At 41.5% G+C, this 13,793-nt stretch overlaps 1 protein-coding gene across 1 annotated transcript in view; it reads left to right on the forward strand.

Annotated features, from left to right (window-relative positions):
* Positions 1-13,793, forward strand: part of lingo2 (leucine rich repeat and Ig domain containing 2) — a 188,377-nt gene that overhangs the window by 135,028 nt on the left and 39,556 nt on the right. The gene's annotated exons all lie outside the window — the stretch shown is intronic.

The raw sequence follows: 13,793 nt of genomic DNA on the forward strand, positions 1-13,793 counted from the left end.
GATGGATATCGCTACCTGTGAGGATTTGCTTTGCTATCAGCTGATTGAGATCTGCTGCAGCTGTAAGGAAATTCGCAGCTCGACTCTCCGATCTGCCCGAAGTGAGGCTGGGTGCATTTTTTAATTTTTGAGCACATATCGTGCAGTTTTATGCAAAGTCTTTTCCATCTTTAATACTTTGGCAACTATTACCGTGCTGCTCTTCCTTGAGTCTTATCTGATCTTCTGAGCTCTTTCTCCAACAGATGGCTCTCACTGGTCTGGTTCGGTTTAAAAGGCAGACAGCCCTCTCCCCCCCGTTATCTCTCTTCCTTTAAGGACAAAAGGGACCCCCCCCCCCCCCCCCCAAACCTCCCCAGGGTTACATCGTGTTCCCCTGCCAATCAAGAAACAGTGATTGAATTAGTGCCAGGTTCGCTAGTTGGTGCTTCCGCTGCACGACAGACAGATCCAGAGTAGAGATTAGGCGAGTGTGAAGTTCACCCTCTGTCAGAACTCCTCACATGCGTCTCTTTCTCCCGAGCTCTCAAAGGCACCTCAGAGGAAGAGAGCTCTTGCCTGACAGGCCCTGAATAGTACGGCCTGTGCAGAATGCAAATCAGGCGGATGCCCATCTCTTCCTTCCCAACTCTCTAGGAAAGAGGAAAGGAAAAAACTGCATAGACGCTGCATTTTAGGATGCAGGAGCAGTTCTCCTTCAATTTCCAAAGTTGAAATGAGTTTGTAATATAAGACTGCACAAATATTGTGCTGCATTCCCTAGTAAAATCTGACAGATAACAACGTGCACCTCTTTCTTAATTTCATTCAAATAGTACCAGAATTTGGTCTCTGATTTTCTAGATCAAACCTCTGAATAATTTGGAGCTAAGTTTACATATTTTTTTATGTCAAACAGTTTTGTGTGTGTTACTGTTCAGATTGAGTTTTGACCGTCTCTAGCTGTGCTCCAGCCTGCAGGAGATTTCTTTGCAGATGTGTGAATCCTGCATGTCGAATGTCATGCAGCCAAGTGTGGCGCCGTAGACATCACGCTTGGAGAGCACAAGAGGAATGTTTCAGAGGAGCAAACCAACAAAACACCCTCTGGCTTGACAAACAATTTAGGCAGCATCACTTCAACACGCCACCATGCTTCCCCAGTACGTTGCCATTCCTCAAAACAAAAACAGAGGCTTGTCTTGGCTGTCCACTGGCGCAGTGATGATTTAAGAAGAGAAAACAAGCTGAATAAAGATGGCGTGTCACTGAACTAAAAAGCTCTGTGTGAGCTTTTCAGGGAATGATAGGTTTTACTTTTTTCTGGAGATGTGTACAGCTCCCGTTCTGGTCTGGGTCCTGCAATGGACATGTGCCATATTTACAATTTATAAATCAAATTGCATTTTTATAATTGCTTTCTTAGTTTTAGCTAATTTAATAGAAAACTGTAATTTAACATATATTTGCAGTTTATTCCACACTCAAATTAACACCAAGATTTCTTGACACTTTTCAGATACGACGTAGTGATTTACTGTATGTATGACTATATATATATATTTTAGCGGCTTAGATAATTATTAAAACAAACATTAACTACAAATACAAAGGAGCAACTTAATTTTCTGCCATCTTTTCTCTCTGTTTTCATCTAATTGGTTTGGGGATGCCACACAGTAAGAAGATGTGATATAAAATAGAAATTGCCAAACAACAACATATGTAATTCTTCTTCCCATTTGTTTATTGTTATTTATTTGGAGCATAAAATACAACCAAAGGCATCAAAACGTTCATTTGTAATTCTTAGTAGTTCACCTGTGTTCATGGTGTTTCCTGATAATTAAAAACTCTCCATTTGTTACCAGTAAGTCAGTCTAATAAAGACCTAATTAAAGACACTAAACTACTTGTTTGCTGGATGATATTTGGATGATCCTCAGTCAAAAACATGAGCAAATACCAAACGAGCAATAATGTGTTGAGCTATTTGGAAGGTGTATTTTCTATCGTGCACAAATGATCCAGTATGAATTATTATCCTCAAATACGACTGTGAGCCACACAAAGCAAATGTGCCCAATTTTTTTTTCGGGAGCTTCAACATTACAGAGGGATGAGAACAGGATCCAAAAGATGCTTAACGCTCGACTTTACTAATGATAACAGAGACAGCTGTACTGGCACTGTTTAAATTTACCATTCAAAAAAAAAAGAAAAGTGGCAAACGATAATCACATTTTACGCCATCATCTGTGGTAATGTGATACTGGCCAGAATCCCATTATCATCATAGTTATTATCGACCGCTGCTGTGTGAGCAGTGCAAACACAGTCTTAGTGACGGCGTCAAAGTTGTACTCTGAGTCAGAGCCAGAGGAAGAAGAAGAAGATTTACTGGGCTCTCTTCAGAAATCCCCTTTCAGTCTTTTTTAAATCAGGAGATATTTACAAAAGAAAGAGAGATTTTAGTCGACTTCTAAAAGTAGCATGCAGACACAAATCGAGATACAATCACGTGGAGACACTGAGCCGGACATTTCATTTTGATGGGGAGAAGAAACACGAGCAAGAGCTAGCAAACACCAAGCTGCCAGGCAGACAACTGGAAGGGAAAAGGTCTTTCACGATATGCTACATCTTACTGAAGAACATATTCCTTTCAGAGCAGTGACGCAGCATAAAACAAACCCTCAGGCTTTAGTTCTTTTGTGTTTCTGATAGAAAACCATAAGAATATTGTGACATACTGGCTTTGATGGTGACATTTAGCGATTGTCTGAGCTTGTACTGGTTCTGGATTTGCCATTTGCAAATTTATGATCGGACGAGTAATAATTGAAAGATGTTAATTAACACTAAACCTCCAGCGACCTTCAATCATCTCATCCCAGTGTGATGCATTGACTGGTTTCTATGAGATCAGGGGAAATGAAACCAGCAGTGGAGCCTGCAGTGACTATAGGAGACAAATAATGTGCTGAACTAATCCATTTCTACACCTGATATGAGCCAGCGTTTGCAATATGAGCAGATACTGTGACAGCTGTCCGACAGACTCGAGTATAAACACATACAAATCAATACCTTCATATTTGAATCCGTCGAAATAAACAAGATTTTGTGTACTCTGCAAAAAAACAAATTGCAATTCAGTTGAATTCAATAATAGTTTCTTGAAATTTTGATTTTATCTAAAAAAGCATTTAGCCCTCACTTTGAAACCTGTTCTTTTAACAACATTTTGTTGAATTCATCGAAACATCTCACAATCTGTTCCATCTATATCAAGCTCATATAAACTGTGTTCGTACTGTTGCTACGACTGAAACATCTACAAGAAACACATTTTCAGACGGAGCTGCAAAGACGGCAAACTGTTTTACTCTGGGCGAGATGTGTACTTTTATTCCAGCCCTATCCTCCAACAATCAATTTCTTGGAGTGCTGGATGCACTTGAGTGATGGGAGCGCAGAAGTAGTGACACTCAGCCATCACGGAATGAGAGCATCAAATGATTGCCTCAGAGAAATTGCTGTATCTTCAAATGTCTTTGAGAATATCTCCCGTCCCTGTATGCTTTTCCTCTGCTTGCTGCTCGCCAACACTTGGAAGACTTTCCTTTTGACTTATGTTATCAGTTTGTGGTTCAGTGCGGTGCACAGTCTTGTGAAATGGCTGTTTCGTCCTGCAGGATGCCCAAAGTGGAAATTTCATTACCTCTCCTGAAGATCCTAACCTCAGATTTACAGTTACCAGACAGCTCTGAGGATGTAGCAACACTAACTCAACTCTCGTATTTGCTTTAGTTGTTAAGAAAGTGCTTGTTGTCGCTTGGTTCATCTTTTCCAACTAAACACTGCAGCTGAACAGCGTAGCTAAATTAGATGAGGAGCAATCAAGATCCTTCTTGAGAACCCAAACTAGGTTGTCCTTGAATGACAGAAGGGAGGAGGCGAATGACGGGCAGACAATGAACTCGTTCTCTCTTCAGGGGCTTAAGCTTCTCTCCCCCTGTCCCTCAATTCTGACATCCATTACACGGGCCTGTGTGTCCTCCATCAAAGGACAACACTCAGAGGATTCATTCCCCAGAAATAATGGTTTCCAAACTGCCTTCTGTCATGTCAGCGACGGTAATTAGCAATAACAGGGATCAGCTACGGAAGGAACCGAAGACCTTGAGATCACTTTAGAGGGTGACAAAGCCGACGGACTCAAATTGGAACCTTATTAGTATTTCATTAACACGCCTTTTACCTTGTTCTCCGGTGTTGCTTGGGTAATTAAAGCTCTGTCGCGTTCGCTCTCCGACCACAGGAGGCTTCTTGTGGAAGGCGATTTCTCAGCTGCAGCTAATGCCGCACGACTGGAAATCCCTTCAGCCTCCTCTTCCTCTCCCATCGAGTCGTCAGAACCAGCTAAATAATTCAACTATCAACAACTTAACATGGACTTTAGATTTCTGTAATACAACTGGGAAAAGGAATCACCTGCCATCCCTTTTATAGTTTTTGTTTTGCTCATAGTGGAATAATGAATTGTGTATTGCTCCCTCGAGTAGCACTCTGGGTGTTAGTGCCTTTCTCAAATGGAGAGGACCTGTCAGGTGGGATAGATTTGATGTTGAAAAGAAATAAGAATGTATATATTCCGAAAGAAAATATGTTTGTAGTAATAATTGTAGACTGAACTCTTTGAGATTTGAGGTGGATTCAATAACTGACTGTGTAACATTGCACAGCATTGTGAGGTGAGTAGCTATAAAGATTTATTGATAAAACCATCTGTGAAATATGGCTTCAAGTGCAGTTTATTTTTCACCAAAATATTTCTATTATTTATTTGTTATGGGCATTAATTCAATTAGCACAAGCAAAATTCTGGTTCACAATTTAGAATTGCTGCCACATTATACATATAGAAAAATAACCCTGCTGATTAATTCTTGCTTTTGTTTTTATGTTGTTATTATTGCCAGTGATTGGTTTGATTGAATGCAAGGTGTTTATCACCTATAAACCTACCAAAATAATTACTGTGCTATCTTTATGACCTTTTGAAGGTAATGTTCTGTGCCGCGCCGCCTGACTCAGAGTCCCTGGAAAAACTGGCCGAGAAAATTCAATACTGCCCGTGATGAATATTAATCAGGTTTCATCCTGGAGAGGGTTGAATATCAGCACAGAGGCACATCCAAGGTGGTAGTTCTTCACAGGAGGCACAGTGCAGAACCACAGCACTCCACCGACCCACATATACACACACACAGACACACACACACACACACTGCCTTCACCCAATGTCTCCATTCCGTCTTTTCACACTCCATCAAAAAACTGCCCTCTGAATGATGTATGGGTGAGAACAGGTATGCGGATGTCATTTCTCACCACATCCACTCACTTTCCACTCTCCTCGCCTGGTTGCTGGATGCCCGGCTAGGCTGCCTGCGCCAGGGATCCTATCACGCTGCAAAATCTGATCCCCAGCATCTATATTTTTAATGGTTGGGAGTAAATCCACATGATGTATACACTTCTCTCCGGCCAGAGCCTTTCATTGAAGAGCACTGTCACACAGGAGAGATTCTCTAAATCATTACATTACTTGCCTGATTGCTTTGACACTGTTTGGCTGCAGTCTCTGTCTCGGAGTATCCCATAAATGATTCCTTATAGTTTCAAATGGATTGTGGTATTTCAGCTGCCCACAAGCAATAAGGAATCATCTCCCATAAGAAACAATTAATAGTTTCCCAGAACTTTGTCTAACAATTTTACTGAAAGTTGCACCATTGACAAAACCGTAATTTTGTTCTATTCCATAAGGTTTTAACCCACAAAGTGATAATGGAACTGTGTTCATTTAGTGAAGAAACAATGTATTTTCCCTGTGGTACATTGGCATAAATTAACAAGTAAGAATAGTGCCGAGTTTGTTGACTAAAAGGCTCAATAACACACAGTGTGTATTTTGTGTCTTTAATATTTTCCCAGAGGCCTTATCATTATTCTTTCTCTCTCCTTTTTTCTCTCTCCTCCGCTCCCCTTGATGTAGGTAAGTGTTTTGTTTACTACTACCATTGATGTTGCCGTGTGTACCTGTGTGTTCATCCACTCCATTTTACTCAATTTGCTCTCAGCCTAGACAAAGGCGGAAATATGGGAAACTTTTGACAGAAGAAAAAACTTTCAGACATGAATTATTATTCTTGTCCTAGTTCAGACCAACAGCACAAAGCATATATTCCTCAAATGGCATTTATGATTGAGGACAAATTATAGAGAGATGTTGATGTATTTCAGCCATGAGGGTTTGCTGATGTGTTTAAAAAAGAAAATTGTATCCCAGGGTGATTGATGTCTTTGTCCAAAACCCCAAAATTGCACTAACTTTCAAATATTAAACAGAAAACTATTAAATTAAATCAAAATAATACTTTCATTACTTGTAATATCTTCTGATCAATTAATAGACTCATTCTTCTCCGTATTCCTTTGTATTTTATGGACATAGCTTCCCCAGAGGCGAGTGCAGCAAGTTCTACTCACTACTTCAATACAATGGCCAATGTGTTTCTATTCACAGCATAATAACGTTACTACCCTGCAGTTGTTTTAATATGGCCCTGGACTCTATGTCAGATGTCAATTGTATCCGAGGTTAAACCTCAATGAAAGATCTTAATTCTCCGTGCTCCTCCTCGGCTCCGCTGATATTCGACAGGCGTGAAGCAACAAGTCGGGTCCTCTGTTGCCATGGAGACTTGTATTTGCTCAACATGTAGTCCCAGTCAGTCCCAGTCAGTATTCAAATCCCATACAAGTCCGATGCACTGTTACTTGGGTGAATTAATAACTAAATAAAAGACAGGACGGCCTCTGTGTGAGAATGGTGAGATCTGTTTTGATTGATTCATGCACTAATTAAGGATGCACCAATCCGACGGTGATATTACTACATGTTATTTGGCTGACACTTTTGTCCAAAGCGACTTACAATTAGTACACTCAACATTCATGAGGGGCCATTTAGGGGTTCAGTATCTTGCCAAGGACACTTTGGTATACAGATGGGAGAGAGTGGGGTTTGAACCGGCAACCTTCTTGTTGAAGAACCACCACTCTAACCACTAGGCCACACTGCTCCACTTATAGTGTGCATCAGTTAGATACTGACTCGAATAGCTGGAACGGGAATCGGTGGCAATAGAGCAGATACACTAATGATTAATCCAATTATGTTGGATGTGATATGTCAAATCTGTCCTCGGCCAATGGAAAGACCAGGTATAAATTTCAGTACTGACAAAAGTTGGTTGATTCCTAGTAGTAATAATAGGGATTTTTTTTTCTATTTTGACACATTTTAACCCATAGAAGACAAATTACAGAGTTTATGGAGTTTTAAAATAAGACACTGTGTTCTTACGGACCAGGCCATTGATTGGCTGACTGACTCACTTCTTACTCGTCCAGCACTGTGGTGCAGCTTCAGTGGGTTTCAGACCAGTTAGCTCAGAGAGGTCATTAGGATTCCACACAGTTTTGATCTGGGAGGCTGCAGCTTGTACCAGAGTGTTCCCAGAGTGTGAGGTGGATGTTGGAGTTGTTCTAATGTCGCTCTGTAAGCCGGGGGTTGAGACCGGGCTTTTTCATAGACAGACAATATCAATGTGCTTTTTTTTTTCTCTGCCACAATTTGTTTGAGTACGTTATGTTTTGATCATTCATCTCTCAACCATCCACGGAAACACACGAGCATGTTCTATATTTATGAATCACTCATTTAATATAGTATGTGGATGTTCTTTGGAAATGTTCTGCACATCCTGTCCTTACGCAGGTGAAGAAAAGCAGCGGATGAAACGCCTGCGTCCGACATGCAATTAATTTATTTTCAGAAAGAGGAAATAAGCTTAAGATAGAAATGAGGGAAGGAGATCAAGTTTAAATTGTCAGCATCAGTGCTTACACCCACACTGAGCGTAATACGTGCAGGAAGCATCTGTTATCCTGTAATGAATTCAGACCCTTGCCCCATAGCTGTCTATCTAGGCCAAGAAACTGTAGAAGGACTTATTTGCTATACCTGAATTTCTTTGGTTTTATCTGAAGCTGTGTCTCCTAAAGCAGGCCTAATCTGGGAGGCTGACCCATTCTGCCCCGGGCTAGATCAAACTCAGGGCTGAAGCCAAGGCTCTCCCACAGTCCCAGCTATGCCCCCCTTTGATAGTCGAAGGCCCAAATCCTTTAAATGTCGGGCAGACTTTGAGAGACACTGCAGCTCAGGAAAAAAAGAAGGCACTTGCTGGGAGCTTAGATTCTCTAGGGAAAAGCAATGTCCCACTTTTAGAGCGGTGTGTGTGTGTGGGAGGGTACCTTCACATCACTTCAGGCATCACTTGGAGGTTGTGGCAGCAGGTATCAGGACATTCCTAGTCCCAAATGGTTCTGTGGAAGTGGACTCCATCTTACTTCCTCCCTTCTCTGGGAACACACCTGTGAAGTGAGGAGTAAAATCTGACAGGAGTTTTCCCACAATGCAAAGTGTGCGTTGTGTAACTGATTTAGCAGACGTGCACAGCAGGAGTCCACACTTATGAAGCATTTTGTGTTAAATACAGTTTGCATACAGGGGAGTTTTACATTTGACAGTAGCTCAGTCGCACAAATTGTTTAAACTCCTCATGTAAAGATCAGATTTCATGTATAGATGATGTTTGAGAACTGAACTAGCGTTTTGGATTCATATAATTCAGTATATCTAATGTTTGGATAAATTACCAAGAAAACGTTTAGGTCACCAAAAAACAACAATAGATATGAGATATAAACATCACCACATTCTTTCATGGTGTATTAGGACATTATTGTATGGCAGGAAGTAGTAAACGGTTAGAAAAAGACGTTTAACAAAAAAAGACAACTGGGGGTTTGACCTACAGCCGGATAATGACCCATTAGAAAGAGGAAAAACAAGCTGTGGCCTCACATGATGAACGAGCAGCACAGTCTTCAGACTTAAATCCTGAGGAGCTGATCTAAGATGAACAGGACAAAAGGTGAAATCTAATAAACCAAAGTTTTGTTTTCATCGTTGAAAGAATACTACACTTGCTGAAGGAATCGGAAATTTAGATAAGATAATGGTCCATCAAATTAATTTCCTGATTTGTTGTTTTTTAAATCTCAACTGTATATGTCTCATGCTTTATTTAAAAAAACTCTAAGATATTGAGTTGTGTAAATTTGAATATCATCTGGTTCTAGTTCACACCTAGGAGAGAGCATACCTCCACAGTCTCCTTTAAATTCAATCGAGCAGCATTAAATTATACACTCATAGATATCAGTTCTCCACATATGCCTGATTTTCATGCATTATTACCTGGGAAATTGGTGAGAATTTCAATGTTCCGGTATCGGAACCCGTTGTGCCGATCCATCCAGAAGGTAATGGGTTTGTTCTTGGAACCATGTCCCATTCACCCTATTAGAAATCTGAACAGTAGATTTTGTGAAATGATGGTGTCCTTAGGTTATTCTTTAACACTCATGTCTCCTGAAAGCAGCAGAAAACTATTTTAACACTTTTACACAATTTAAATCTGCAGATCTTGACATGAGGGTAATAGCACACACCTCTTGGAGTTTAGTCTTCACTGGTGTAACACACTGAAATTAGCTTTGGATTATATCTTTGTTTTTAACTTTACCCCCATTCTTATGCTACTTGTTGTCATTTAGTAGGCACACAGCGCAGGGAGCTTGTGCAGAAGCCTTTGAAGGACAATTTCTGAGGACCTTGGGGTGGGGGGTGTGTCTCAGAAGTGGATAAATGTTTCATCGCCATTGGGCAACGGGGAAAGAGATTTTTCTGTGTGTTGAATTGGGAGAGAAGGCGTGTGGCGGGTGAAAGAGGATATGATGCACTGCAAACAGTCAGAGAAAAATGGATATGGAGAGAGAATGATGCAAAGATAGTGTCGGGGGGCGGGGTGCAAAAGTGAGAACTGTGAAATATGAGTACAAAAAAGACGGGAGGGCAGGGATTACAGCGACAGTGACAAACATATTGAGGAGGGGTGAGATGAATGAAAATGAAGATGATTAATGTGAACACTAACGCGGGTTATAAAGACACCGAGTGGAAACGTTCCCTCATGCTCAGGCCCTTCAGGAGGTTTTCTGTGTCTATGGGGGATATTTCTTCTGTGGTATTATGTGATGACACAACAATGCAACTGCAGACGGCAGCAGAGGTAGACCGCACATGTCAACAAGCTCAATTACAACAACAGCACCTTTGTTTAATTGATTTGTCGATGTGCAAAGTGAGGGTGGCCTCCTTAATCTCTAAGTGCAATAAGATTGACATGTAGACCAGGTATTACTTTTTAATGGCAATACAGATCTTGCAGGTAGATAAATTGGTGTTATTATGCAAGATGCTCCAGTGTCATGTGTCAGCAGGGAAAAGAGGTTATTTTTATCCTATATGATAATTGTCCAGGTACTTACCGACTCTTTTGTCTAATTTAGATTTAGCTGAGAGTGACTTAAAATACAGGAGACACAGAGGAGGAAGCTGTCTCAGTAGGCAGTCGTTAGTCAACACGGGCACATGTAGTTCACGAGGCAGGGATCTTAACCAGGACATCATCTCTTTGAATGCATTCTCACACCTCGGGGGGAAACCGGAAGCGGGACTGAACTAAGAGCCCGGCAGTTCCTCATCTCTGCACTCCCCCTCTCTCATGTTCTCTCTTGTCTTAGAGAGAGTCTGAAGTAGGTTAGCACTCGCCGCTTGCACAGGGGAGGAAATTGAAATGCTGAAATACGGAGTAGCTTGGGAGAAGATGGAAGAGCTATAGCCGGGACAAAATTGCCCCCACCATGATGAGAAGGAGAGACATATCTGCTCTGACACAGGTGGGTTCCTCCACCGGCCAATCACTGAGGTGTGTTGTCATCCTTTATTCTTTATTCCAATCTTGGCTTAGTGTCAACACCGGCCTTATGAATACTTCTTTTATTCTTCTTTTTCACTTGTATCCACTACCCCTCCAAAATTGCATTTCCACGCAGGGGCATACTGGTCCGAGAGTGTAGGGGATTTAATACACTTGAGATAAAATGGCATCCTCCTGCCTCTCCCTGCTCTGTTCTTATGAGAGATTACTCCAGGGACTTTGATCGAGCAACAAGAATTCAAGCTGCCTCTCCGTTGGCTCTGGCCCTGTAAGCAGCACACAACACGGGCAAGTGCACACACTGGGCTCACCCATGCAAGCACCTAGCACAGTCTCACACACGGCCGTCATAAGCTGCTTTCGGACATGCACTGAACTACTGTATGTATTTGCTCAGGAGGGGGGGCTGCATGCGTGAACGTAAATGTCCACGTCACTTCCTGTCTCCACATGCTGCTCCAGCTCTCGCCCGAATAATGTGGAGGATTTGATGCTGTGGTGAACACATCTGTGCAGAGAACCTCCCGCTGTGCTGTGCATGTGTTAGAGGCAAAGTGCGGATTAGCTCTATAGCCTATTCTGGATTTTACCAGCAGGTCATGTCTGAAAACGGCTTCACCTAAGTATGCCAAGCTAAACCATATTCTCCCCCTCTCTCCGCAGCAGTTGTTTTATTATAGTGCTCCATTGTGGCATTTCTTCTGCATTTGTTTTGTCACAATATATCACTTTCAGCCGACTCTCCTTCAAACACTATACAGCACAATTTTTGATTCCTTTTCCTTTTTTTTTTCTCCCGGTGACATTGAAAATTCCAATTTTATGCTGAGGTGTATTGCACCAACCGCCTTGAATTGGATAACAGAAAACAATGTGCACTTCCTGGGGGGATCCACATCTCAAAGCCCATTTGATCAGTGTTTGAAAGACGCATGCTGAGATCTGTTGACAATGATGTTTACACTCTGGCTGCGTAGCAAATGGCTTGCTGTTTCATGAGAAAGCGAAAGAGATGTGGGAGAGTGACACGGACGGTCCCCAATTCAATAACCCGCAACGTGTGGCAGGTCTGACTCTTATCAGTTTTTAAGGGTTGTCTTTGAACTGAATATTTGATACAGATCTAGGCCCGTTTCCTGTTAAATGCTCTCTCCTGCTGTGTTGCGCACAGTGACAGTTTCCATTTGTCTCGTCCTTCCTGCGGCAATCCATTTGTCATACTTCCTTTCTACTGTTTGGACATATGAGTATATCAAGGTTGCATCAGCTTTATTCAATGTAGTATTGTTTTTTGGGGTAATAATTGGCTCTGGACTTTTTTTTTTACATGTTTTTTACATTGTTGATTGGTTTGATTGAAATTAAGGGAAGTATTGGTCCTTCTCAGTGTTATTCTACTTGCTATCAAGATCATAGTCAAACAATTTGTGACATGTGTCACCTGATAAACTTTACAGAGCAAGGTTGAGGCTTTTCAAAATATAAAGCAAAAATAAGCACTTCCCACTATGAGCAAACTTTTTATTGGGAAAAAACATCCAACTAAAGCAGGCTTAGGGTCGGCGGCTATCAGCCCCGACCATAGTGTTGTCTAAGGATAAACATCAACCCCTCAGGGAAACTACACAAGGACCTGAGTGATTTATCCTGTGTGGACTTCGGCATTTAGGAGAGAAAAAACAGCAAAACTCTTATTCTCAAAATCCGTTCTCCATAATCCATAGTTTATAAGAAAATAGCTCAATGAACCCCTCTGATAGTAATTTGCCTACATGAAAACCACAGAACTATTCTTTTGGCTTTAGAAAAGAAAGAGTGCATCAAAATATTATGCACCTTCAGAGCGAGGCCGATAAACCCAGTCATATTTGATGTTGCGTGGCTTCATGTGCTTCTGAACACTATTACTATACATCTTGACCACTATTTTTATTCTAACCCTTCCACATTTCTTGTACACACAGCTACACGTGGCTTTGTCAGAGTCAGACCTTTGACTCTATTGGATTTTGCCCCTTTTGCCCTGGTCTGACCACCACTCGGTCTCAAAGCGTTTCCCCTATGGAGCCTCTTGTGGAAGAGGAGAGTGGTGGTAGCTTGTCCAAAACCTGCCCCCTTGACCCCTTTATCTCACTGACCACTGAACCCAGAATAGCTGGAGCGTGGTGATGATAATTGGAGATGTCATCTCCTGTATCTCTGCCACAGAGTTGGCCTCTGACTCCTCCTTCCCTGGTTGTCAGTGAGATAGACTTTGCAGTGCTGGGGATCAGCAGGTCAAGAGAACTTTGCTGTCCTCTACTAAGAAACAACTGTCTTCTGACTTGGTTAATTACAACAAAGCTTCTGTCAACATAGGTCGTTGAATACAGAGCTTCCTGATGCTCCACTCATTTCTGAAGGCTTGATTACTGTGGAATAGTATCAACATAGCCTTTGACAACTCTATACGTTGGTATCAAGCAGTGCTATGTCCATTTCGTTACAGAACATAACCATTATTTTTGTTTGAGATAACAAGTCACCTAAGACATGGGCAGTTAGAAAATTATGCAAAAGTTGACTAAGTCTCTCGGTCCCCATTATTTCTAGAACAATACATGCTCAGTAAGTTATGTTTCTGGTTTGTCTGTTTCATTACTCTGACACATTGTTAGAACCCTGGCCTGTTAGAAAATGAAGAAACCATTTTAATGGACTCACTGTCCTTCCAACACATAAAAGAACTCCTCTTCCCTAGGGGCCATTTTCCTGTTGAACAACATGTATTGTAAAGGCCAGTGACCAGTCCTTGCACTCTTGGACCTTCAGTAATGTTGTTTACCACAGCAG

Source organism: Platichthys flesus, chromosome 8 (genome assembly GCF_949316205.1).
Source record: "Platichthys flesus chromosome 8, fPlaFle2.1, whole genome shotgun sequence".
In the NCBI taxonomy this organism is placed as follows: Eukaryota; Metazoa; Chordata; class Actinopteri; order Pleuronectiformes; family Pleuronectidae; genus Platichthys; species Platichthys flesus.